Here is a 25,466-nt window from a genome sequence, read left to right as displayed (position 1 = left end):
GCTTTCAACCTTAGACAGAGTTACTCATCTTTTCCACCTTGTATTTAACAGTGGCACTCTGAGATAGTGTCCCAGACCTGAAGAACTCTATAAACTCAAAAACTTGTCTCACTCACCGAAAGAAGTTGGTGCCCACCTACCTTTTCTCTCTTAATATTCTGGGACCAAAATGGATGCAAAAACTCTGCATACAATAGGATAATGTATTCAACAGTCTGAGAAAGATGAAGTTATAAATGTTACAAAATCATTTTTCAGGTATCTAAAAAGTTGTTACAAGGAGGAAGGAGAAAAATTGTTCTCTTGGCCTCTGATGATAGGACAAGAAGCAATGGGCTTAACCTGCAGCAAGGGAGGTTTAGGTTGGACATTAGGAAAAACTTCCTAACTGTCAGGTGGTTAAACTCTGGAATAAATTGCCTAGGAAGGTTGTGGAATCTCCATCTCTGGAGCTATTTCAGGCAGGTTGGACAAACAGTGCTTGGTCCTGCCGTAAGGGCATAAACCCCAGACTGGTGGCATATTCTACTGTGAGGCTTCACTAAACCAGTAACAAATGCATGTTTCCATTTGGTAAGTGGTTAAGGGTCACATTCTTCCATAATATTAATGGAGGAGATGAGGGGTCTGTGATGAAGTTTGGGTGCAGAAGGGAACTTGGGGTAAGAGATTGGGGTGCAGAAGAGAGTGTGGGATCTGGGAGAAAGTTTGAGTGAAGAAGGGAGTTATGACTTGGGACAAGAGATTGGAAGGTGCAGGAGAGGATGCAAGGTCCAGGAGGCAGTACGGGTACAGGAGAGGAGTCTGAGCTAGAGGAGGGGTGCAGGAGATTGGGCGGGGACAGCACTGAAAACCTTTTCCTCTCTCAGGCTTGCAGCATTCAGAGAGCTGCTCTGAACAGCATGTGGGGAGTGGGACAGGCAGTGGAGCCTGGCTGAGGCTCCCACAGGCCAGATTCGGCAGCTTAGTGGACTGGATCCATCCCGCAGGCCATATTTTGGCCACCCCTGCTTAACCCAAACAAAGTAGACCTCTGTGATAAATTATCATTAAAATCAGAAATCACGTATATTAGGTTCTTCCAGTTGGAGTGAACCAGACTGTCACCCAAAATCAAAATGCACTTCAGATTTTACCCCAAGACCAAACTGGTAGCCAGTTCTTTAGCAGAGGGAAAAAATAAAGATTTATTAAAATAAATAAAGGAAGAGATTTAATAAACGGTTAAAGTGAATCGTATACATTACAGTTGATTTCAGAGTTTGTAGATCAGAATAGTGGCAAAGATGTCAAATCTACCAGTTTGTAAGAAGGCTCTTTAGCTCATCCGTCTCCCAGTCTATTGTTCAAATCTCTCTCCTTTTATTGGAAATCATAGTCCAGAGGTGTAGAATAGGAGAGAGGCAAGAAGGTGTTGTCAGCCTCCAAACTATACTCTCAGGTCATGGGCATGGAAAGTTACTGTCTCAAACATGGAATAATGAATCACATGTTCTTTGTGTCCTGCTCAGTCACTAGGACTCCGTTGTCCATATGCTCTTGGAGGCATTCTTGAAAAGGGTCCACTGGAAGAATTGGTTGTCCTCCATGCCCTATCAACTTGGCTGGTTGGTCTTGATGTAAATCTGTCTTGTGGGCATTACCCAGGAACACAGCATGTCTAAGGGTATGTCTACACTACAGAGTTAGTTCGAACTAACGGACGTTAGTTCGAACTAACTTTAATAGGCGCTACACTAGCGCTCCGCTAGTTCGAATTTAATTCGAACTAGCGGAGCGCTTAGTTCGAACTAGGTAAACCTCATTTTACGAGGATTAAGCCTAGTTCGAACTAGCTAGTTCGAATTAAGGGCTGTGTAGACCCTTAATTCGAGCTAGTGGGAGGCTAAGGCTTCCCAGGTTTCCCTGGTGGCCACTCTGGCCAACACCAGGGAAACTCGTATGCCCCCCTCCCGGCCCCGGCCCCCTTAAAGGGGCACGGGCTGGCTACGGTGCCCGTGCCAGGTGCAAGCCTGCCAGCACCCAGCCAGCAGACCCTGCATCTGGCACGGATCGAGCCAGCCACCCAATGTCCCCCAGCCCTCCCCCTCTTCCCGGGACCAGGCTGGCGGCTCTCGGGAGCTTGCCCGGGACCGCAAGAGGCAGGCACCCGCCTGGGCTAGTGCGGACATCGTGGACCTCGTCCACGATCTCCGCACTAGGCACAGGAAGGTGGCCGTCTAGGACAGGAGAGCTGCCAGCCTGGCCACCCAGGAGCAGGAGTGCATGAAAATCAAGGTGGTCCACTGAGACCCCCGACCCTGAGCCCTGAGCTTACAATGGCGGTCCTGGGTCAGACCAAAGGTCCATCTAGCCCAGTAGCCTGTCTGCCGACAGTGGCCAACCCTAGGGACCCTGGAGGGGATGGACTGGAGACAGTGACCAAGCCATTTGTCTCGTGCCATCCCTCTCCAGCCTTCCACAAACCTTGGGCAGGGACACCACTCCTACCCCCTGGCTAATACCACTCCATGGACCCAGCCTCCATGACTTGATCTCACTTCCCTTTAAACTGTGTTCTAGTTGTAGCCTTCACAGCCTCCTGCAGCAAGGAGTTCCACAGGTTGACTCTTTGCTTTGTGAAGAACAACTTTCTGTTACTAGTTTGAAGCCTGCTACCCATTCCTTTCCTTTGGTGTCCTCTAGTCCTTCTTTATGGGAACTAATGAAGAACTTTTCTATATGCACCCTCTCCACCCAACTCCTGCTTTTAGAGACCTCTATCCTGTCCCCCCTCCGTCTCCTCTTTTCTAAGCTGAAAAGTCCCAGTCTCTTTAGCCTCTCTTCATATGGGACCTGTTCCCAACCCCTGATCATTGTAGTTGCCCTTCCCTCTCCCAGCCTCTCTCTTCCCCTCTCCCACCTCCTTTTCCCAGTCTCCCCCAGTTTTGTTCAATAAAGACAGATTCCATTTTTGAACACAATTGTCCTTTATTTTGTACATCAAGAAAAGGGGCTAGGGAAGGGTAAGTGGAAGAAGATGAGGGAGGAATGGGGCACGAGCCCCCGATGGGGAGGACTGGGCTGGCTCTGTGGGCTTCTGGGGGTAGAAGCTCTCCTGCAGCCCCCCAATTGCCCCCTCTCCCCAGATGGCAGCCTGCGGCAAGTGCAGCCGGGCTGATGGCTGAGTGGTGTGATGTGCCCAGTGTGGGCACTTCAAGCCAGGACTGATTTTCAAGCGGGGCACCCCTGAGAACTGTCTGTCCATGGTGGGGTTCGGGACCCTTTAAGCACAGCCCTCGGCTAGCCTGAGACAGCATCTCCACGCTCTAAGTCCTTCTCTGATGCCCTGCCGGCACTGCTTCCGGCCATCCTTAAGCCCTGTTCAGGGTCCACTTAATGTGGACATGCTAGTTCGAATTAGCAAAACGCTAATTCGAACTAGTTTTTAGTTCTAGACGTGTTAGTTCGAATTAGCGCTGTAGTGTAGACATACCCTAAGATACAAACATGTATCTGATATTTCTAACTTCATACACAATCATAAAATACAACAGATCATAACTTTTCCAATGGTACCTTGCAAGATGTGCTTTGTATAAGATTTTTCACAGTTGTGCAACAAGTGATGCATCAGTGGTTGTATTTTAGGGTAAACATGACCATCTTTCTTTTTATACAGTGTCACAATGGTCTTCTCCATGCTTAGGAAGAAAGTGTAAGAAACCCAACAGTAGCAGTTATGGGTTAACCTGCCCATCACTGGGCCATGCTTCTCTCTAGCTCCAAAGCATGCACCGCCATGGCAAGTCTTTTGCAAGAATATAGATTGTCTTAGAGAGGTAAGGAAACAAACAGAAAAACAGTCTTTTAACTCCTTCTTTAGCCTCAAACTTCAAGGCTACCACTTCCAGGGGTCTCTGTCATTTCTGCTCCTAACTGCTTCCCAATTTCAGCCAGCTCTGCTTTGCTCCCTTTTTGGAGCTCCAGTCCTGTGCTAGGGGCCCACCACTGGAGATTGTTCCAATTCAGAGTGGCTTTCCCACCCCAGGACATCAGCTCTCTTAGTTCCTGTCCCTGAGTTCACCCAGGTATAGCCCAGCCCTGTGTAATTGGCTGGATAGGGCTCACCTGCTGTGATCTAGGGGTGCTGAATTTAGACTCTGTCAAGGGACAGCTACCCTGTGACACTGCCCCAGGGAAGTTTCCTACCAATCCTCAACAGTTAGCAGCTGGGTTAGGTCCTGAAGCATGAGGCTTATATCCCTTAAAGCTCCAGTGCATCCACTGTGAACTGTTTGTAGCTGAAATTATTTACATGATTAATGCACTCATTTAGATTGTTTGATCCTGAGTGATTCCCTTTCATCTTGCTAGATGTCCCAAAGGCTAGAGGCTTTGCTGAATCAAGTATGCAAATAAATATGCCAATGTTTTTCTTCTTCTCTTAAAAAGAAAGAGACAATGTAGAACATTCCAGTAATGCAGCATTATGCATGAGACTTCAAACATCCCAAAATGGGCTGTGTCCTACTTTTGGGAGAAATACAAATAATTTTACTCTCTCACAATCACTATGAGCCAGAATAACTAAACAAGTGCTGAGTGGGAGGAAAGGCACATCAAAAATATAGAAATCCCTGGTAACAACAGTCTGGAAGTGTAATAATATCACAAAATATACAGAATAGCCCCCATGGGAACATGGCTTACTGATAATACTTCCTCATAGTTCATTATAAATTGTCACTGCCCTGAAAAACAGCTTGTGATATACTTGATGCTTTTATGCACTTCTTCTTAAACCTTGTCTATGCTGGAAGGATACAGCGCAGTAAATCAGCTCCCAGCACTGTAACTCCTGAGGTGTCCACACTGGCAAGGCTCCTGGGGTATGTCTACACAGCAGTGCTAAACTTGAAATAAGCTATGCAACTTGTCAAAATGGCTTATTTCAAATTTGGGCATGTCTACACAGCACTTATTTCGAAATAGAGCACTCTTCCACTGACTTCCCTTAATTCTTGTACAATGAGGGTTACAGGAGTTGGAGTAAGAAGTCCTCCAGCTCGACATTATTTTAACATTATGTTGAAATAACATAGTCTGCGTCTACACACGGGCAGTTATTTCAAAATAACACTGCTGTGTAGATGTATCCTTAATAGCACTACTTCCATAGTTGCTGTGCCCTAGGTAAGCCCTCTTGATGAGAAGCATTGAGTTTTCTGTGCAGTGGCTATTGCACTGCAGTGCCATTGTGGACACTTCAATTGTTTGTTGCATTATAACTGGCTTTTGGAAATGTCCCATAATCCGTCCAATGGCCACTCTGCTTATAGTTTTGAACTCAGCTGGCTGCCCTTCAGGCGTGCACATATGCCCTTTCAAAGCTCTGTTTTGGACAGCCTGCATGCCAACCTGCTCTGGGGGACAGAGCAAACCATTCAGGTGGAATGCTCATGTTGTTAAATACAGAGGCAAGATATCTATATTTGTGAGTGAGAGATTACTGTGCAAAGATCCAAGGAAGGAGGCGGGAAGGGGGGGGGGGGAGATTGATGTCCAGATTTCCCGCTCCCCTGTCTCATGTCAGGTTGTTTCCCGCTTGTCTCCCCCCCCCCCCCCATCACACTCTCCCTTCTCCTCCCCATTTCAGTTGAAAAGCAGCTGTCAATGTAGTAGGATGACCAGGGAGCAATGGGACTGGGAAACCTGCACCAAGTGTGCCTGCCCTGTGCAGCATTGCAAACCCTTCCCAAAGCATCCTGAGGCCAGCTGCACAGTGGAATAGCTACTGCAATGCTCTGTGGTGTTGCAAGAGCTGCAAATAAGGATGCGCTCCACTAGCACAAGGAGCACACTGTGGACAGTCAACAGTGGTTTTCCTGCAGCGCTCTGTCAGCGCAGTGCATCTAACCTGCCAGTCTAGACATAGCCTTGGATACAATAGTGACTCTTGCCTTTGGGTATCTCCTAGTAACGTATGTAACGACTCTGAATCCAAGTGTTAAGAAGTCATTCTCACTGACTTTGGTGTTCTAACCCCCATCAACATGTTGGCTGTTCTAAGAGCCAAAAGGACTGTGCCGATACTTACTTAATCTAAATAATTCAATTATCTAGACATCTGATTAATAACTGTAGCAAATATAAGGACCCAACTAGCAAAGCTCCCAAGAGTCTGAGCTCTCTGTGAGTGGCAGATATATTAACTAGAGATGATTGGACTGAATCCAGCCAGTTTATAAATGGAGCAGTCAGCATGTCACAAGAATGTAAACACAAGGTTTATCCAAGAAACATTTAATTAACTAGAATGTAATGCAAAATACAGTGTTTAACTCTTATTTCAAAAAGCACTATATGGATTTGTAAGAGTTACTGCAGGGAAAAACAATTGCTTCATGTTTCTCAAGTATACAGCATTAAAGGGCTATCTATAACATTGGTTAAAGCAGACTAAACTCTGGTTGTATTGGAAAAATAGATTTCTGAGTTAATTTTATGTTAATTTAGGTGGCTTATGTTCCAATATGGTGTGAGTAGCAAAAGCAGAAAGTTTTGGGTGAGCCGTATGGAATCTATAGGTTTGTTTATGTATTTTTATTTATTTATCGGTCAATTTGTTTTCATGAATGCATTTGGTGTTTCACAACAGCAGAGCCAAGTGTAGGGACTAGTTCCTTCCCTTACTGCATGCCACAACCCTGTATATGACAGCACCAGCACTGGGAAGCAGAGCACTATCATGATATCATAGCTGGTAACGCCACTGGGCAGATGTAATAAGGTTATCCCTACCTGTCAAATTGTAAGTAGGGTTCCACAGCTTAGTTTGTCACATACTTTCCCCAGAAATCTCAGAGGGGTAGCTGTGTTAGTCTACACAGCTGCTATATTTCAGAATAACTGATGTTATTCTGAAATAACAGAGTGCATGCCAACGCTATAAGCCTTTATTTTGAAATAATGTCGAGCTGGAGGACTTCTTACTCCGTCTCCTGTAACCCTCATTTCACGAGGGCTACGTCTACACTGGCATGAATTTCCGAAAATGCGTTTAACGGAAAAGTTTTCTGTTAAAAGCATTTTCGGAAAAGCGCGTCTAGATTGGCAGGATGCTTTTCCGCAAAAGCACTTTTTGCGGAAAAGCGTCCGTGGCCAATCTAGAAGCGGTTTCCACAAAAAAGCCCCGATCGCCTTTTTCACGATCGGGGCTTTTTTGCGGAAAACAGTACTATGCTGTCCACACTGGCCCTTTTGCGCAAAAGTCTTTCGGAAAGAGACTTTTGCCCAAACGGGAGCAGCATAGTTTTTCCAGAAAAGCACTGATGATTTTACATGAGATCATCAGTGCTTTTCCGGAAATTCAAGTGGCCAGTGTAGACAGCTGGCAAGTTTTTCCGCAAAAGCAGATGATTTTCCGGAAAAACTTGCCAGTCTAGACACAGCCGAGGAGTAAGGGAAGTCAAAGAAAGAGCGCTCTTCCTTCGACTTCCTGCTGTGTAGACAATGCCAAAAGCCGAGTTAAGCTATTTCAACTTCAGCTATGTAATTGACATGTAGACATGCTTTTACTGAAAAAACATTGAATGGTCCTGCAGCACCTTAGAGACAAACAAAAAATGTAGATAATATCATGAGCTTTTGTGGGTACATCCCACTTCTTCAGATGAAAACTGGGTTGTGCCTGCGAAAGCTCATGATACTATCTACATTTTTTGTTAGATGATGCTGGGTCCTTTGTTGTTTTTTTTAAAGTTTTTTTCCTCCAGAGGGAGAGTGGGTAGAGGCTTGTGCTTTTGTGTGTTTGGACTGCAGGATTACTGTGCACTTGGCATTCGAGAGGAATTGTATGTGGAGAAGCTGATCTTTGCCTTGCATTTTCCAGGCGCATCATCTTTAAAGAAGGGAGCATTTAGGGGTTAATTGGGCAATAACTTCCAGTGTACACAGTAATAAAAAGCTTCTATGTTCTGAGTAAATGTCAGTTTATTCCTGAGCCAGGCTGTAATTTCTTTTGCAGTTTAATTATTTTTTTTGTGTTAATACTTGTGTTGAGAATCTTCTGCTTATTTAGAGAGACTTGTTCTCTAAATTGAGCTAATTATTTTCAAATGGAAACTGAATATTCTGATTTCTAGAGATCTTTTTGAAAAATATATTTTCCCAGATCCCAAAGATGGCCCTTCATAATCTTCATTTCTACCTTCTCTGATCTTATTATGAACTTTCCTTTCTTTCCATCTCTTCTGCCTGCATTTTACTAGTAGGCGATCTCTTGGGTTTAATTTTCCACATTTTCTCTAAATCCTTCCTTTTATTTCCTTAGGCCCATCCTCATAGCAGTGAAACCATCACTAGAATTGAATCCGAATTTTCTATTTTACAAAGTTCATGTCTCACGTCTCACCCTTTTTGGAAACCTTTTTAATAAAAATGACTTGGTTGAAGTTGAACCAAATTCTACTCACTAATTGCTACGAGTGTGTAATGATCTTCAGTGTAAATTTGTATGTTGGTATTTTAGGAAATTTGGGTAAACTGGAACACAGGAAAAGCCTGATGGTTTTCCTTGCAGAGCTCATGCTCTGCCTGGCAGTAATACTGTGCCATCAGATATAGTAAGCCACCCATCACTCATTCCATCCAGTTCATTTGAATACCTGGGGAGAGTTACTGTTGCTGGTTGTCTTGGTAATGGCTGCTAAGTTTTGATAACATTATGACAAAGAAATGTCATAGAAGGAGCTGTAATAAAAGCAGGCTGTGTTAATTAGCTCCTGTGCTCCTTGGGACTTGTACTGTGGTATATAACATTGTTTTGTGTGTTCACAGCTCTTTTGAGGAAAACTAAAAAACAGCCTTTGAAAAGAAACAATTTTGCAGTCCTTTCTCAGATTGGCAGCTATGACAGTTGTACCTTTTATTAAAAATGTGGGAAACTATATACAGGTCCCTACTCAGTCTGTTACCCAGTTAAAATATATATATATATGGCAATTAGAAGTTCCATTAAAACGGTTGTGTTTTACTATAGTTGAATTATTTTTAATATATTGACACTGGCTGATAAAATGTGGAATCTCCTAAAGACAACAATAGCAGTGCAATTACACCAAGGACAAAAGTGTAAGTGCTTTATTAGTTAAATAACATGAAATATTTTCTTTTTAAAAATATAGAGGTCAAATCAACAAACTTCATGTAATGTTATTTAAGGTTGCTCTCATAAATAAACTAAACCAGTGTTTCTCAATCTGGGGTCTGCAGACCTATAGAGGGTGTGGGTATCCTACAGTACCCCAGGGGGTCCATGGGCCAATAAACTCCTGCCCCCCCTTCTTCAACTCCTTGCTCACTCTCCCACCACCTCCTGCACACTTGGGCTATGTCTACACTCGCAGCTTTTTGCGCGAGAAATATGCAAATGAGGCTAAGCATGGAATATCGTTGAGCCTCATTTGCATTACTTTGAGCCGCCATTTTTGCAGAAGAAGCTCTTGCTCCAAAAGGAGCTGTCTACACTGCCCCTTCTGGGGAGGGGGAGACTGCCACCTGGTATATGGGGTGGCAGGGGGGACACGGCCCCGCTCTACTCCACTGCATCCTGGCCCAAGCATGCAGCCCTGGCTGCCACTGGGGTCAGTAGGGATCCAGCCCACAATACACTGACACACTATAGAATATTATGAGATCAGTCTGCCAGACATCGGCTTCCCCTGGGCCATTTCCTCACTCCCCCTCCACATCCACCTAGTGTCATGGTAGTCTGAACCCCTGGGTAGGGTGTAGAAGGTCTCCTCTTCAGAGCAAGGGCTAGCGGGCTGGGCTGGGCTGGGCCTCTGCCTCCTAGCTTGGGAGTTCAGAGCAGAACTCTGCTTCCTCCAGCAGCTAGGGCCTTACTAAGCTCCTGTGCTGGGCTTTTATCCTGCCTGCCCCACCCGTTGGCCTCCATGGAGTTAAAGGGGCAGGACCCAGCTTGGCCCACCTGGGCTCAGAGAGGGATTCTTCCCCCTTGGGGTCAGTGACCTGTCGCCCTCGCTCACTACACCCCCCTTATTTTGAAATAATAAGCGGAGCATCCACACTACCAAGCCCATTATTTTGTAATCTGTATTCCTGCTTTCCATGGAATAAGCTTATTTTGAAATAGTTATTTCAGGAGTTATTATTTGAATTTAGTTATTGCAAAATAATTTCCAAGTGTAGACATGCCCTAAGTTACCACAAGACTGCAAATAGTTTTTAAAGTTACAGACTAACACCTGCTACCCCCTGAGACTTTCTAGGGTAAAAGGTTTGCAGTTTAGCTAGACATGCAGGTTTTGGGTTTGGACAAAGCTCAGGACTGGAGTTTGTATGGGGCATTGCCTATTAGGCCTGAGGAGCAGGGGTACAACTGGGAATTGAGGAAGAGGGGGAAACAAGTCAGAGAGGGCATATGACGTCTCTACCCAAGCACACTGCTCAATCACTCAGCCTTGTGATATTGTGAGAATGAGACTATTCATATGCATCACAAAGGAAGCAAGGTTTGTAACTGAAGTTAAAGTGTTTTTTCCAGATTTTGGGCTATCAGTCCCCTTTGAGAGAGATTCTGTCTAAATCTGACATCTTGTTTAGCACTGATAATGCTAGAGAGAGTCCAGTTAAAGTATGTCAAGAAGATGTCCCAATTTAAGTCTACAGCGATAGCCCGTAATGTGTATTGAGTTTTAGCTAAATACAGCCCCGGGTGCTGGGCTGGGAAGCATGGGAGCTTGCTGTCCAAGGTTCTTAATCTTTTTTATATTGATTTGGCCACTAATGATATAACCTTTTCCTCTAATTAACTGACATCTGCATTAGGATGAAAAAGAGGCCCTTGCTAGAGGCTCTCGCCACTTGTTTCACTCATTTTCAGTGTTGTGAAATGTCTCCTACATTTCTGTTGAAGTTTTGTCCAAAACAGCTTGCTCCCTGCCTGGAGGGTCTTCTTAGAAATTCGCTTTTCTTTTCTTTATTTATTTTTAGTGAGTTTGTCTCCCTGCCGGTTACATCCTCTCTTCATGTAACAGTTACAGAATGGGAGCTCATGTTCTTGGGTAGTCTGCCTCGTGCTTCAGACCTGACCTGATTGCACCTCTTTATGATCATTCTCCATGAGTCATTTGATTGCTGAGACTGCCAACAAGAGGATCAATCAGTGCTGGTAGGGAAATGTCTTTTATGATATGAACATCTGTCCATTAGTGTGACGTAGTGGGGGTACTTGCTGGGATGTGGTGACCCCTGCTGTCTGGAGCAAGACCCAGCAGGGAAAGCCTCACTAGGCCAAGGTAATGCCAAACTTGTTGAACCAGTGGCCAGACACCCCCCATGGAGAGGAACAAAGGAAGGTGGATGCTGCCCTGGCTGGGGGGCAGGGCTGGAAGGGGGTTAGTTAGTTCCTGTCTGGAAGGCAGGGAATAAGGAGCCAGGGAGGGGGCTGGGACTCCCCTATCTCAAGGGGGGGCACTGAGGCCTCTTAGCCCCAGTTCCTGTAACCAGATTACATCTGTGCTGCGCTGTGCTGGAGGAGCAATAAACCACCCTCAATTCCACTGGCTGGTGCAGTCTGTTTGTGCCATTTCGGGGTGCAGGAGACGGGGAACCCCCAACGCGCCGTCACAATTAGGAATCAGGTTGAGATTCCTTTCACATATCACAGGCAGCCAGGCAGGCATGGGAACAATTTTTAGCCACCACCAATTTTGGTCTAACTATAAGTGCGTAATTTAGAGGCGAAAGTCTCTGTTCATTCCTGAGCCCTGAGCCTCCAGTTCTCAGATTTTAGTTTTATCTTTTATTTTTAAGAATTGAAAATTGGGCAAAACTATTAGCTACAGTTAAAAGCAGATTTTCCAATGCAGTACAAGACTTTTATTTCCCAGTTATCAGGAATTTGCAGTACTGAGATATTCTGTCTGCTCATTACTGCTAGTGTGTCAATTCATATCTGCTTTTATTGGGAGAAAATATTACGCAGTTATGAATGACAAGGACTGGAAGTCAGGATTCCTGGGTTCTGTTCCCAGCTGTAGTAGGTTGTTAATTAACAGTATGCATTTTAAGGAGTTATGGTCCCAGTTGGCTAAAATCCCTCACTCCCACCCACCCCTGCTGAATTCTTGCTTTACATATTCTAAACTCGCTTCTCTGGTTTTCACAGGTAAAACACACAAAAATACCCAATTATATGCCCTTCATAGTTTTCCCCATCTTCCTTCCCTATTTCTCCTCCTCACATTAATTATTTTACTTTCAAACCCTCTTGTCTTTTGCCTTTGTTTATTCTGCAATCTTTTGAGCGGCTGGGTTGGAGAAGTTGAAGATAGACAAGGCCAATCTTTTCTCAGGCAGAACTGTTACAGCAATATACTCTCTGGGCATTGTCCAGTCACATGTAAAATATACCAGGTGATGGAACTTTGCCAGTTCCTTTGGCAGATCCTTTAATGCACTTACAGAATTTACAGAGGCATGTAAAATAGGCTACCTGACATAGTCAATGAAGCGGGGATTTAAATATCCCCAGCTTCATTAAAATAAAAATGGCCACCGTGCTGTGCTGGCTCAGCTGATTGTCCGCACAGTGTGGCAGTCAAGACGCGGATCGGTTGACAGGGGAAGCCTTTGTCGACTGCTCCTGTAAACCTCGTTTCATGAGGCTGTTACACTTTGGTTCGGTGATGTGATGGGAGCCTCAAGGGTGAAAGCCGACTACCCAGTGAAAACTACTGGATGATGGTGAAACAAATTATTTTTATTAAGTGGAATGATTTTTCATTAAAATTAACTATTAGCAAATGTTTTTTTTAAACTAGCAATTGCCCAATGCTTTTACAGGGTAGAAAAGCTTGGGCACAATTATACCCAACTGATTACAATTCATTTATATCAAATCACTATCCCTAATTTGCTTAACGAAAAATACAAAAACAAAGCCAATATAATGATAATAAAAACTTTGTCCAAAGCCAGCCCCTCTATGGTTATTTTAGGGCAGCTGGTGGAGTTAGTCATAAATCTACTTTTACAACTTAACAACTCCGGGGCTTCTATTTCTAACACTTATACTTAGCCTAAATACAACACTACTACACAACCAAAATTATACAATTTATACAGTGTGGCTAACAGAACTTAGATACACTTTACAGAATTACACAGTGAAATTAACACAATTTAACTATTAATTAAACCAATAACCAATACATTTAAGCAATACTTACAAATCCAGAAACGATAACAACACAGAGACACGCTAGAACTCGGAGCATGCTCAGGACTCGTGCACCCCTAGATTTGACTCGAAGGGGGGGGAGGCAGCCTCAGGGTGATCAATCCTTTAGCCGGGCAAAAAAAAGACACGTGCCCTCAATACATGGATCCTCCGTCGAACAAAGGGGGAGAGGGTCTTTTATACAAAAATTCGGTGTCTGATGCCATACTAGGGTCTGCATTTGGCAGGGCCTGATAGGCTAGTGATGAGGTAGTATGACAATACTGCCCTATAGGAATTTTCGTGATGTATGCGTGATCCCCTCGTGGACAGGACCAGACGGGGCATGGTTAGTGTGAGACAGTTGTGTTTTATTACCCTATGTTTGCTTTTTCCCTTGCCCCTAAGACCGGTCAAGCTACGGTCAAATGAGGCTTATCTGTAAATGCAGCTAGGCGTTATCTAGTCATGCTCATCTCCCTATTTTATGGGGCCTGTGAGTCTCAGGATGCCTGTAAGGTCAAATTCCATTTACAAACAACTGCATTGTGCTTCCCATACTCCTCTGAGTATCTCACAGTCTGGGTTTTCTCTGAGGGGCCTTGTGTGGCAGGATGGGCTATACGCGAAGGCTGTGGACAGAAAAAGCCTGCTTTACAACAGAGGCATAAGGGAGCGGTCGACAAAAGCTTCCCCTGTCAACTGATCCACGCTTGACTGCTGTGCTGTGTGGACAATCAGCTGAGCCGGCACAGTGTAGCAGCCATTTTTATTTTAATGAAGCCGGGGATATTTAAATCCCCAGCTTCATTGACTATGTCGGGTAGCCTATTTTACATGCCTCTGTCGGCAGAGGCATGTAGTCTAGACATACCCATAGTTAATCCACTTGTGTCACCCTATCCAAGTCCTCTCCCTTTCTTAGACAGGTAGGGTCTAGTGGTGAAGGCATAGTCCTAAGAAGCAGGAATTTCTTATCTCTTATCTCAACTCTGAGACAGACTCATGCTGTGGCCTTTAGCAAGTCTCTTAACTTTTCTGTTTCAGTGTCCTCTAGCTATAAAATGGGAACATTATTTGGAGGATATGTGATACTACAGAAGGGGTGGGCAAATATGATCAGTGGGTCAGATCCAGCCCACAAAGCCACCAGATCTGGCCTAGGAGAGCCTCAGCTGACTCTCTGCCTGCCCTGCCCCCTCTCAGCACTCAGAAAAGCCAACTAGGAGCCATGTGTACATCCCTGAATGCTGACAGCGCAGGAGAGAGAGTGAGAGGCTTCTCGCACTGTCCTAGCCCCCAGTAGTCCAACTGGCCAGTGTCTGGCCAATAACAGCTGCGTGTTTGCAGGACAGGCAGCAAGTGAAGTGCCCCCTCCCCTCAACCCCTGGGCTCACAGCCTTCAGTTCACAGCAGCAAACATGGCCCCTGAAGCTGCTCTGAGCACATACAGGGGTGTGGAAGGCAGGGACCCTAGCTAAGGAACTTGCTGGGCTGCTGGCTGGAAGCCACCCAGATAAAATCTCCCAGCCAGAGCCGGCTTCTGGCACCCAGCTCCTCCCTCACCCAAACCTCTGCCCCCCTCCTGCATCCCTAACCCATGTAACCCAAACCTTCTGCATCCCTGCTCCGGCCCCCCAACACCTTCCCAGACACTGCACCCCCTCCTACACCTCTCCTCAGGTTGCAACCCCCTCCCGGACTTTGCATCCCAATCTGCTATACCTGGTCACAGCCCAAATCTCTGTGCCCTCTCCTGTACTCTTGACCCAGGTTACAACCCCCTCCCAGACCCTGCACTCCCTCCTCCTCCATCCCTCCCCCAGGCCAGAATCCTCTCCTGCACCCATACGCCTCCCAGACCTTGCTCCCCAACCGCCTGTCCCAGGTCACAACCCAAACCCCTGCACCCCTACCCTAAGTCACATTGCCCTCCCAGACCCTGTACCCCCCTTCCCCCGTATCCCAGTCCACTGCCCCAGGTCACAATCCTCTCCTTCACCCAAGCTCCCTTCCAGATCTCACACTCTAGTCCCTTACCCCAAGCTCCTTTCTGCACCCAACTTCCATCCCAGACCCCCGCACCTCATCCATTTTTATAATGGAAGAATGGTGCCCTCAACCACTCACCAAATTTTTGGAGTGCTCCTCCACCAAAAATTATTGCCCACCCCTGTACTACAAGAATGTGTGAGGATTAGTTAATATTTATACAATTAAAAGTCTCCCAAAAGAGATTAACCCTATATAATGAGAGGTAGGATAGTCTTTGATTAACTCACGGAAGTGTGTCTTGGAATAGGCTAGAGCAGTCTAGGGTATGTTCCAGCCTCCGATAGCTGGCGACTATTCCTGGGAGACTATCTGCTGTTTGAGAGTTGGTGTCATGGCCAGTGTTCCTGCTAAGATTTTCCAACCATAAGCGGAGTGAGTTTTGGCTTGTGCACCAATATTGAGGTCATGTGTGCTGGTTTGGATGTGTGCCACTGTGGCACCCAATTTATTAACACACACGCGTTCCCAGCTGCCGGAGCAGACCCCCCCCCCCAGCCATGCAGCATGTCCCGTTCCCAGATGCCGGCACAGACCCCACCTCCCCCGCCACGCGGAAGGTCCCAGTCCCAGCTGCCAGAACAGGCCCCAGCCCTCCCTCCACACGGCTGTAGCAAGTCCTGTCCTCCTATCCCAGCTGCTCCCTCACCACACTGTCTCAGCCAGCCCCACCCACCAGAGCAACTGCCTGCCACGTGAGTGCTGTTGTGGGGCTCTCCAGAGGAGGTGGGCGGGGGAAGAATTTTTTGTGTGCAGCCATGTAGGCATGCACCTTAGTGGGAATTATGGTCATGGCTTTATATCGTCATGTACCTTTCTAAAGGCTTGGCTAGAATACCAATGTGTGGGCTGGGACACCGCTTCCCACAGCTTCCATTGGCCAGGAAAGGCAATCCACAGCCAATGGGAGCTGCAATTGCCTGTACCTCTGGAGACGCAGGTAAACAAAGCATCTCCTGGACAACTAGCAGCTTGCCCTTATAAGCTGTGACCCAGAGTCTGAAAACCCCTGGTCTACTGTGTGTGTGACCTTTGTAAAATACAAAGACTCTGTACTTGTATTCTAAATATTTTTTGTCTGGGAGACTGCAGTAACCACTGATTGTAAATACCATCTGGTCCTGGTGGTACCAGCTGGACCACCTGATGATTTGGTATTCCCCTGGTGGTCCTGGTGATTTGTAACTGTGTAATTGTTTGTTCTAAAACATCCTCTACAGGAACAGCAGTATGGGACATTATTTCAGAATTCTTACCCCCCCAAAATAGCTCTGATATAGGTTTCTTCCCTACATCCTCTGCAGTGAAGATTGATGGAAAGAATTTAGTTAGCTTCTCTGAAATGGCCTTATCTTCCCTGAGTGCTCCTTCTACTTCGGTCATCTTATGGTCCCACTGCCAGTTTGGCAAGCTTCCTGCTTCTGATGTATTTTAAAAAATTCTTACTGTTAGTTTCTGTGTCTTTAGCAAATTGCTTCTCAGATTCTTTTTTGGCCTGCCCTATCATACTTAACCTGCTAGAATTTGCAAATACTCTCTTATAATCCTCACTGGGATCTGACTTCCACTTTTTAAAAGATGCTTTTTTGCCTCTAATGGCCTCCATCACTCTATTGTTTAGTCATGGAACAGTCATTTGGTCCTTTTATTCTCTTTTCTGATTTGGGGATTGTGACGGCGGGTTGGGGGTCCCCCGTCTCCTGCACCCCGAAATGGCACAAACAGACTGCACCAGCCGGTGGAATAGAGGAAGTTTATTGCCTCTCCAGGATACAGCACAGCACAGATGTAGTCTGGTCACAGAGCTGGGCTAGGATGCCTCAGGCCCCCTTGAGATGGGGGAGACTGGGCCCCTAAACTCCAGCCCCTTTCCCTAGGCTGTCTTCTCCATGCTCTCAGACAGCAACTTACCAACTCTCTTCCAGCCCTGCCCCCCAGCCAGGGCAGCATCCACCTTCCTTTGTTCCTCTCCATGGGGGGTGTCTGGCCATACTGGTTTGCATAGTGACTCATCCTGTTTTGCTGGGTCCTGGTACGGCAGCCAGTGGGGGTTACGCCAGAGCCAGCAGCATAGAAACCAGCCAGGTACCCCCACTACGTCACAGGGATATATATAGGGTACGTTTACACTGCAGCGTTTTTCCGGAATAATGCCTGTTATTCTGGAAAAACAATATGACTACGTCTACACTGGCATGAATTTCCAAAAATGCTTTTAACGGAAAAGTTTTCTGTTAAAAGCATTTTCGGAAAAGCGCATCTAGATTGGCAGGATGCTTTTCCGCAAAAGACTTTTGCCCGAACTGGACTAGCATAGTTTTTCCGGAAAAGCACTGATGATTTTACATTAGATCGTCATTGCTTTTCCGGAAATTCAAGCGGCCAGTGTAGACAGCTGGCAAGTTTTCCCGGAAAATCAGATGATTTTCCAGAAAAACTTGCCAGTCTAGACACAGCCTATTTGTGTCCACACTGCAATTGCGTTCTTTTGTAGGATTTTTTCTGATGGCGGTAAACCTCTTTCTTCGAGGAATAACGCCTTTTCCAAAAAAGCTTTTTCGTAAAAAGGCGTGGGTGGACGCGGAAGAGGGAGTTGTGTCAAAAAGAGAGGCCTCCAGGAAATAACACAAGTGCCCTGCTGGCCACTCCATCCACACTCATCACAACTCTATAGTTCCTGTCTCCTGGCAGCTCTTAAAGCCACAGGCACCCAGGACAAGGCTTGCGGCAGGAAGCCAGCACTGGGAGCTGCACCTCACCGCGCAGCTCACACGGACACACTCCTTGGCCCCCGTGGCCCAGCCTCTAGCCCCTCAGGAGCCCACTGGCCCTTCCAGGGAGCATGCCCAGGGCTCCCAGGTGCCTGCCAAGTGCAGACAATGAGGAAAAGGGCAGGAGGAGAGGTGTCAGGGGGCGGGGGGGCAGGGTGATGCTGGGAGAGGAGAGGGTAAGGGCATGCGGAGCTAGAGGGGGGAGAGGGAGGTGCTGGGAGAAGGCTTGAAAGAAGGGGTGGGCATGAGGAAGGTGGGGATGGAGCAAGGCATGTGTGAGGGCACAGGGGCATGAGGGGAACGGGGTAGAAGGTGGTGAGGGGGTGGGCATCAGGGAAAAAGAGGGCAAAGGTAGCAGGGGCAGTGAGGGAAGGAGGAGGCACTAGGAGGGTGCAGGGGTAAGGGAAGATGCAGGTGCCAGGGAATTCTGGGGGTGAAGCAAAAGGGCAGACACATCCAGGGAAGGGACCAGCACCAGAGGAGAGAGGGAGGGCAGGTGTGTAGAGGGAGGTGTTAGGAGAGGGGATGAGGAGGGGTAGCTCACATGATCAGAGTGGGGCTACTGGAGGAGTGGGCACAGGGGGGAGAGAAGGGCTGGTGGAGGGGGGCAGGTCTCAGGAGGGCTGAGGCAAGTGAGAAGGGCAGGAGTCAGGACAGCGGAGGAGGGTGAGGGGTTGGGGGGCAGCAGGCACCAGGGGAGCTGATGGAGCAAGGGGAGGAGACAGGGCAGCAGAGGGAAAAGGTAGAGGGTTATACGATATTTATTAATAACTTGGGTGCCTGTGACGGCGCGTTGGGGGTTCCCCGTCTCCTGCACCCCGAAATGGCACAAACAGACTCCACCAGCCAGTGGAATTGAGGGTGGTTTATTGCTCCTCCAGCACAGCGCAGCACAGATGTAATCTGGTCACAGGAACTGGGGCTAAGAGGCCTCAGTGCCCCCCTTGAGATAGGGGAGTCCCAGCCCCCTCCCCAGCTCCTTATTCCCTGCCTTCCAGCCAGGAACTAACTAACCCTCTCGCAGCCCTGCCCCCCAGCCAGGGCAGCATCCACCTTCCTTTGTTCCTCTCCATGGGGGGTGTCCGGCCACTGGTTCAACAAGTTTGGCATTACCTTGGCCTAGTGAGGCTTTCCCTGCTGGGTCTTGCTCCAGACAGCAGGGGTCACCACAGCCCAGCAAGTACCCCCACTACGTCACAGTGCCACAGTGGCACATCCAAACAAGCCACATGAACTCAGTACTGGTGCACAACACAAAATTCATTTTGCTCATGGGAGGAAACTCTTAGAGGGAACGCTTCTCCCAGTCTCTCTGCCCCCAAGTTAATGTCACACACATTGGGTTAATGCAACTCCAGGATAGTTGCATGAGGGGGATTTGGTGAGGGCCAAACTAATCCCTATTGGTAGGAGGATGGTGGGAAAAGTCCTTAGAGGGGAGTCACATGACACCTTTTACTTTTGGTCATGTGTCCATCTTGTCCCAAGAGTGTTATCTCCAGAGGCGTGGCTAATGGGAGGTAGGGGTGCGGCTAATGGGGATCAGGGGCATGGTTAACGGGTCAGGGGTGTGGCTAATGAGGGTCAGAGTACATGTTAAAAAAATTCTTTGGATGCACACCCTAATGAAATGTGCTGTGCATGCCTATGCTTTCGAGCATGCCCAGCAGGGCCGTGGGGGTAGGTCCTGCTCAGCCAATTGGGCTAGGGCAGTGGTCTCCAACCTTTTTAAGCACGAGATCACTTTTTGAATTTAAGTGCAATCCAAGATCTACCTCAAACCCAAATACCTTTACCCCACCTCCTTTGTGCCTCTTCTCGGATGCCCCGCCCCTGCTCACCCCATCCTCCCTGATCCTTCCTCACTTTCACCAGACAGGGGCAGAGGGTTGCGGTGCAGGTTCTGGTCTTGGATTAAGGGTTTTGGAGTGCGAGAGGGGCTCTGAGCTGAGCTTGGGGCAGGCAGTTGGGGATCCTGAGGGGGTTCTGGGTATAGGCTCTGGAAGGGTGTTTGGACGCAGGAGTCCTTGGAGCTAGGGCAGGAACTCGCAGTGCAGGAGGGGGTTCATGACGGGGCTAGGGATTCAGGATGTGGGCTCCAGCTGGACATTGCTTATCTTCGGTGGCTCCTGTTGGTGGTACAGTGGGGCTAAGGCAGGCTCAGCCCTGCCCTGCCCCTGCACCACTCCCAAAAGCAGCCAGAAAACCACCTCCATCCCAAGTCCTGTTGCCCCCCCCCCCCGCCCTGCTCTGTGGCAATAGGATAAGAGGGGGAGGAGGCACCTTGACATCAGCGCCCCCTTCCGTCCCCTCCCCTGCCCTGCCCAGCAAGCAGGAGGGTCCCAGGAGGCAGGGAGAGCTCCAAGGCAGGAGATGCGCAGCAGTAGGGGGAGGGGCAGCTGAAGTGCTGGCACTTGAGAGCCTCTTGGCCAAACCAGTCAGGATCACCTGTTGGAGGCTCCAAGATCTACCGGTAGAGCCCGATCTACTGGGTGGGGACCACTGGGTTAGGGGAACTCCCTGTGGTTCAGTGCGGGGTAGCCCTGCCCCTTCACAGTATCTTTTCTGTAAAATGGGAAGCGCAGTGTTTAGCAGCAGCTGTCTGTTGTACACTGAAAATATGTCCCTGGGTGTAATGTGTGAACAGCTTAAGGTTGAAAGTAGAGCCTGAAAAGAGACGGAGGAGCCTATGCTACATACAAGGTAACCCAGACATTGTATATTACAGAACTGTAGATTTTTCTCAAGACTGGTTTGAGAATAAAGGCAGAAAAGCTTGGGACCCATGAGAGATCTGTCCAGCTGTCTGTGATAAAGCCTTTGCACAGCAGACAAATAGCCTCTGACTGGGAATAAACCCTTTCCAAAGATGCTCAGATCTAAAGCCAAAGAACATTTAGGCTGGAAAAATCAGTTGTTAACCTCACATTTGTGCAAAGAAACAGAGCAATTCCTGCTTTATTGCCCTGAAAACATAATGGAGCCCTGGGGATCCCTGACCCAATCAGCCTGAGAGCTGCTAGCACTTATCAGAATTGACTTCAGTTAATCAAATGATTCTGTTAAAAATCTCATGTTCTGGGATGGTTGCTGGCTGCTGGTCTGGGTGGCTGCAAAACAAACTTGGTTCGCAGTCATGTTGAATAAATGGCTAAGAGAATTCTTACCCCAAAATAAATTTCTGTGGCCTGAAATGGTCATAGCTAACGAGAGTAACATCAAATAAAAAATGAAGATATTTAGTGTTGAATTTAGACCCTGTAGCTGGGGAGAAAAGTCAGATGGTGGGTGAGTCCCATAAGACCAAGAGGGTGGCAAACAAAATGACCTGCTCTCTAGTTCCCCTGGACTAAACTACTTCTTGAGGGAGTTATAATGTGACTAAATAAGCACATGAAAAGGACTCCCAGGACTAACAGATGCACAAAGGGCAGAATATCCTCTAGCTCAATAGAGCACACTGCTGAAAGACGTGAGAGAGCCATGTTCAGAGCCTCTCCCCCCATCAGGTGGAGAGGGAAGTGAACCTGGGTCTCTGACCTCCCCAGTGAGTGATCTCCTGGGCTAAAAGTTATAAGATGGGTAAAGGCACTATGTCCTTCTCCATTCACATTTGAAGGGGTTACCATAGGTGGGTGGCCTCTGAGCACCAGTATCAAATCAAACTCCAGGTATGAGATATGGTTCACCCTGGAGTTAGGTGAGCGATTAGGTGTCTGGACAGCTCGAGTGAGGCAGTGGTGGATCAGCCTGGAAGCAGAAACATAGGCATTTAAGGAACTTTTACAATAGGAATGTGGGTGTGGAGGGAGTTCAGTCACCAGCAAGATTAGTTACCAGCTACGCAGGGGTTTGTGGATTGCAAGGGTGCCTAAAACTAGGACTTAGGTGCCTAAATATCTTTGTGAATCTGGACCACTGTTCTTTTGCAAGTAAGGCAATGCCCCGAGTGTTGGATGTGCAGAACCATGTCATCTGAAGAAGTGGGCTGTGCCCACGAAAGCTCATGATACCATCTACATGTTTTGTTAGTCTTTAAAGTGCTACCAGACTATTGGTTGTTTTTTAAGTTAAGCCTTTAGGCTACGTCTATACTGCGCTCTCTTGCACAAGAAAATATGCAAACAAGGCAAAGTGGTGAATATCGCTGTGCCTCATGTGCGTACTTAATGAGCTGCCATTTTTGCGCGAGGGGCTTTTGCGCAAAAAGGAGCCGTCTACACAGCTCCTTTTTGCACAAAAACCCCTCTTACGCAAGAGTCGTTCTTTAGACGGCTCCTTTTTGCGCAAAAGCCCCTTGTGCAAAATGGTAGCTAATTAAGTATGCAAATGAGGTGCAGCAATATTTACCGCTTCACCTCATTTGCATATTTTCTACATGTTTTGTTAATTTTTAATGTGCTACCAGACTTTTTGTTGTTTTTTAAGCTTATCCTGTACAGACTAACTCGGCTACCCCCTCTGAAACTAACAGCTTAGCAATCGAAAAGTGACCTTATGGAAAACCTGCTTCCATTTTTCTTAGCTGTGGCGGGAGTGGAGGACTGGAGTATCCCTGAAATCTTTCTGGTTTACTTCTGGAAGTAGATGTGATTTAGCTCATTCATTTTACAGTATAGCATCCCAGCTGGGTCTCTCAGCAGAGAGATTACCCAATGTGTCACTTGTACTGATACTGATTTTACAGTACGAGTTACCATTTCTTTTGTCCCCAAGAAGGGCAATGAACATAAAAACCGAACAAAAACGAAGGTGGGAAGTACATAAGTTATATAATGAGTGAGGGGCCATACAGAAACTTAATAATCCCCTCTGCTCTAAGTGTGTGCTTTGTGCTTTCAGGGGCTTGTGTGTTTATACTGGTGAGCTGTAGCTATTGTAATATTCACTTGAAGGCTAAATTAACTGATTGAATTAAAGTTAATTAGTAGTAATCAATAGAACATCTCCCAGTTCTTCATCTATGCACAGTATTCACCCAGTAACTCATTGACTATCCTGCTTTCAGATTCATTTTAGGCTGTTCCAAACCAAAAATCATGTTTTCTGTGCATCTCACATTTCTGTTTTATTCTAGATGGAGGTAACTGGGATCTTGTTGCCTTCCTCCCATGCTTAGTAGCAAACCCTGCTACAAAATGCTTTCCAGAAGCTTGTGGATAGTCTAATATGGGCCCCCTGCATCTCTCCTGTTGAAGCTGTTCCATGTTGGTTAACTACTTAACATTGTGACTAACCTGGTGTCTACATCTCTTAGCTCTTCCAGTGACTGGGAATACAAAGTCTTTGGTCCTGGGGCATGTGGTGAAACATTGGACAGACCTGGAGGAGTAGCCTCTCAATGGATTTAACTATGTAAGCTCTGTTTGTTTAACATTTGTGATCTGGCTGGGAGGAAAGAGCCAAAGAGTTTTGTGTCCTGCAAGAAACAAGGTGTTTTTAAAACCAATTGGAAACAAGATTAGGCAAAAAAATCACAAAAGGAATTATCTGTTGCACTGACTTTATGAATGACTTGTTCTTGTGCTGTTTCTTCTGTCCATAGGTAGAGACCTACTTATAGTTGGCATTTATGAGATACACAATTTTAGTGTAACTGTTTAAAAGTAGGATAAGAGACCTCTTTTTCATCTGAATCCGACAATAACTCATTGATTCCAAGAGGGCCTTTGTCCTGTAATTATTTAGTACACAATTTAATGTCATTAAACATCTTTGAGTGGACAGAATTGCTCTAAAAGCCTTAGCTCCAGAGCTCTAATATTAGTCTTTTGGCATCCATCCCTGTGTGTGAAAAGCAGTCAGTTTGTTTACCAGGAATTCAGACTCACATTACAGGGGGAATTAGCAGCAAGCTATTAGTCTGATTCAAGCACTTAACAATTACTGATCATCTCCTCCTAGTCTATGGGTAATGGAGGTGATCAGCTGCAAATGGAAAGGATGTGGGGCTATTTTCTTGCAAGCATTGGGGACAAAGCACTGTACAATGCGACCTCTGCTAACCCTGGGGTTTGCAAAAAACCCAAACAGCAACTCACTTCCTGGAGTAGTAGAACTAATAACCTATAAGAAGAGATTCCATTAGAGACAAAACTAAGCTCAGACTCAACAGAGTCTATCAATTGAACAAAAGTTCCACCACTGAGTCCCAGAGGCAGAAATAATTAGCTACTGATTATATTTACCACTCTCTGCTTCCGCATGGAAAGTAAGAGCAGGATAGCAGCTCTTCATTCTTCTGCAGAAATGTTGACTGATCCCTTCAGAGTCTAACTATGGGGTGACCACTTTGGCCCAGAGCTTCAAATGTATTTAGGTTCCTAATTTTCAGGGATTTCATTGGAAATTTGGCACCTAAATACCTTTGAGGAACCTGGCCTCTGTTCCTTGAGCAGTCATCTTCAAAGGGCTATTCTCAGAATACTCAGACTCTGCAGCAATTACTCTGAAAGATCCCGTCCTGTCCAGCAGCTTTGTAATGCTTGTTATTTTTAGGTTGTGCTTGTGAGGGAGGCTCTTCATCTCTCCCCAGAATCTTAAAGCTGTAGCGTTATCCCACCGGTCTCAAATTCTGACACTGGGTATGTCTACACTACAGAGGGTTTTTTTTGGAAAAATAGCTGTTTTTCCAAAAAAACTTCAATTACATCCACACTGGAATTGTGGTCTTTCGAAAGAAAATTGAAAGAACAGAGGGGGTTTTCCCTCATTGGTAATCCTCTTTCGGAATAAGGTGTGTGTGGATGGGGAAGAGGGAGTTCTTTCGGAAGAAGAGGAAAAAGCACAGGTGCCCTGCCCTGGTGGCCACTCCGTCCATAGTAATCACAGTTTAAGTACGAGAGAGCATCCATTCAGTGTGGATGCTATCTTTCGAAAAAGCAGATCACTTTTTCTATGCGCATTGGTAGCGTGAACATGCTCTTTCAGAAGTTTTTTCAGAAGATCTCTTCTGGAAAAAACCTGCAGTCTAGACATAGCTGCTGTCAGCATGTTTCAAGTGTGGGGAACATAAAAATCAGGATTTTTTGTCTGAACTGAAGTTTAGCATCAGTTGCTTTTTCCTATCTGCATGATATTGATCCTGGCAGTTGTGTAAAGAGAAATTTCAGTCACATATAGCTTGCTTTGTTACTCCTGTGTGATCAAGTGGATTGAGTACAGGGTTAATAGTCTAGGACTTCCAAATTGCAGACCATCTCTGGCACCAACCCATTGTATGGTTAATGTCTCTGTTTCCTCACCTTTTAAAATTGGAACAATGACTTACCTAACCCCCAGAGGGATTGTGTGGCATACTGGATCTGAGGAGACATGTAAACTCTTTAAATACATTTTCAATTAATCTACATTAAGGGAATTTTTAAACAGCTTTTAGAAATCTCTGGTAATCTTTCATCTCCATGACTGATGCT

At 46.4% G+C, this 25,466-nt stretch overlaps 1 protein-coding gene across 1 annotated transcript in view; it reads left to right on the top strand.

The window, feature by feature from the left end:
* The window catches only part of LOC102457870 (oocyte-specific histone RNA stem-loop-binding protein 2), a 147,518-nt gene that overhangs the window by 40,089 nt on the left and 81,963 nt on the right, over positions 1–25,466 (top strand). The gene's annotated exons all lie outside the window — the stretch shown is intronic.

The sequence above is a fragment of the Pelodiscus sinensis genome, unplaced genomic scaffold (assembly GCF_049634645.1).
Source record: "Pelodiscus sinensis isolate JC-2024 unplaced genomic scaffold, ASM4963464v1 ctg55, whole genome shotgun sequence".
In the NCBI taxonomy this organism is placed as follows: domain Eukaryota; kingdom Metazoa; phylum Chordata; order Testudines; family Trionychidae; genus Pelodiscus; species Pelodiscus sinensis.
Note: the sequence above shows the minus strand (reverse complement) of the source record. Positions and strands in the feature narration are given on the sequence as shown.